At 40.1% G+C, this 2008-nt stretch overlaps 1 pseudogene; it reads left to right on the top strand.

Annotated features, from left to right (window-relative positions):
• Nucleotides 1-13: 13 nt before the first annotated feature.
• On the top strand, nucleotides 14-2004 carry LOC107676345 (ovostatin homolog; annotated as a pseudogene).
• Nucleotides 2005-2008: the final 4 nt, after the last annotated feature.

Below are 2008 nucleotides of genomic sequence, written 5' to 3'. Positions count from 1 at the left end.
CTGATGTTTCCACAGATCCTTCTTGGTGATGTTTTCTGCAGTGATCGAGTCTGGCTCTAATGCCAAATTGTGGGCAAGTGTTTTAAAACCCAGTGAGAGTCTTGCAATGACCATCTTTCTGGTTGATGACAAACCGGATGACACAGCTCGTGCAGCAGAGATCTTCAACGGAGTTTCACCGCTGTTTTAGTGTCCAGGTCTGACACTGTGTGGCACATGCAGTGTTCTCATTTTTTTTTTTTTTTTTTTTTGGGGTTTGGGAAAATTATTTTCCCTAAAATGTCTGAATAAAAAAAGAAAGAAATAAAATTTTTCTTTCGTGTATTAACAGTATTTCTCTACAGGCTCCTCATGTAGATGGCGAATTGGTGCAGAAACTGAGGGTGGTACTTCAAGGGAGGTTCTTCAAAATGACTGAAGTGAGAAAAGTCATGTTCAGACGTTACCTGCCTTTGACCTTCATCCAAACAGACAAACCCATCTATAATCCAGGACAAATGGGTGAGCTACAAATGACCTGTGGATGAATATTAGAAGTGATCAGAACTTGTAGTGTAATGGAATTAACACTTTCAAATGCATTATGTAATGGATGTGAGTTATGTTTCCCTTCTGCAGTGAACTTCAGGGTTGTGACCATGGATGCTAAATTTGTTTCTCTTGATCAAATGGTAAAGCCTGATCTGCTTCTAGTCTTTCAGTGCTTTTTTCTTTTTTTTTTTTTACTTCCTAATATTGCTGTTTGTCTTTACAGTACAGTCTAGTGGTGGTGGAGGTGAGAACTTGTTCTGGACCAAGCCTTTGGATAGATCCAACACTGGTTTGCCATTGCATGTCCTTGGTTTTTTTTTGTTTTTTTTGTTCCTTTTAGGCTTGCAGTTTCTTATTCCAAGCTTTTTCACTCCAAATAGGACAATCATAATAACCGGATTGGTCAGTGGACAAATTTTTTTTTTTGTCAATAGGACAATAATAATAATCGGATTGGTCAGTGGACAAATGTTTCCTCAACGAGGTGGATTTTGCAGCTTTCTCATGAGTTGAACCCAGAGGCTCAGATAGGGATGTACACACTGAGGGCTTTTATTGGTGACCGAATGATCTCACAGGTTGAGGTGAAAAAGTATGGTACGTCACCACATATGATGTGCAATGGGTAGTTTTGATGACTGACTGATATCCTAATTTAACTAATTTGTTTCTGGTTTAGTTTAACCAAGTTTGATGTCACCTTGATCGGACCACAGATGTATAGTGTGGGAGATGTGGGACTGAAAGTTGAGGCTTGTGCCAAGTAAGAATAAGCTCTTATATTCTTGACTTGTTGTCTTTTGGTTGGTGTTCTTGATCTTGTTCCTTAACATTTTCCCAGTTACACATATGGGCAACCTGTACCTGGTCAAGCGTTGGTGGAAGTGTGTCGTGAGCCATTCCCGTACGCTGTGGTACCTGGCCTGTCTCGTGTGTGTCTCATCAAAACTGCTATGGTATGAGACTGCTGTACAGAGCAGAGGTTTTTTTTTTTTTTTTTATGAGACTGCAGTACAGAGCAGGTGTTTTTTTGTTTTCCTCTTTCTTTCTGCATGTCTACACTTAAATCTGACATCCTTTGTTCTGCTACCAGATGAACAACACTGGCTGTGTTTCCCTTACCATCAGTACGTCAATGTTTTTCAACACCAAATTTGAGAATGACCTGCAAGATTTCTTTCTAGTTAACATGAATGCCACTGAGGAGGGAACAGGTGAGCTGCTGGCTGATTTGAACCAGTGACTTGGTTTTATTTGGCATTTATTTCCTCCCAGATGTAATGTCAAAATCCACAACTGTGTCCATTTACGTTTGAAGTTGGCAAGGTCACGTTTTTGGACCTCCCAGGTTTCTTTGCCTATGGATCAATGTTTAACAGAAAGGTGAGTAAAGCGTCATCTCTTATTAGACAATCCTCAGTTCCCTTTCCTGACCTTCTTTCCCAACAGATCTCCGCATCTTATTTCAATGGGACTC

Source organism: Sinocyclocheilus anshuiensis, unplaced genomic scaffold (assembly GCF_001515605.1).
Source record: "Sinocyclocheilus anshuiensis isolate Anshui unplaced genomic scaffold, SAMN03320099.WGS_v1.1 scaffold21152, whole genome shotgun sequence".
Classification (NCBI taxonomy): domain Eukaryota; kingdom Metazoa; phylum Chordata; class Actinopteri; order Cypriniformes; family Cyprinidae; genus Sinocyclocheilus; species Sinocyclocheilus anshuiensis.
Note: the sequence above shows the minus strand (reverse complement) of the source record. Positions and strands in the feature narration are given on the sequence as shown.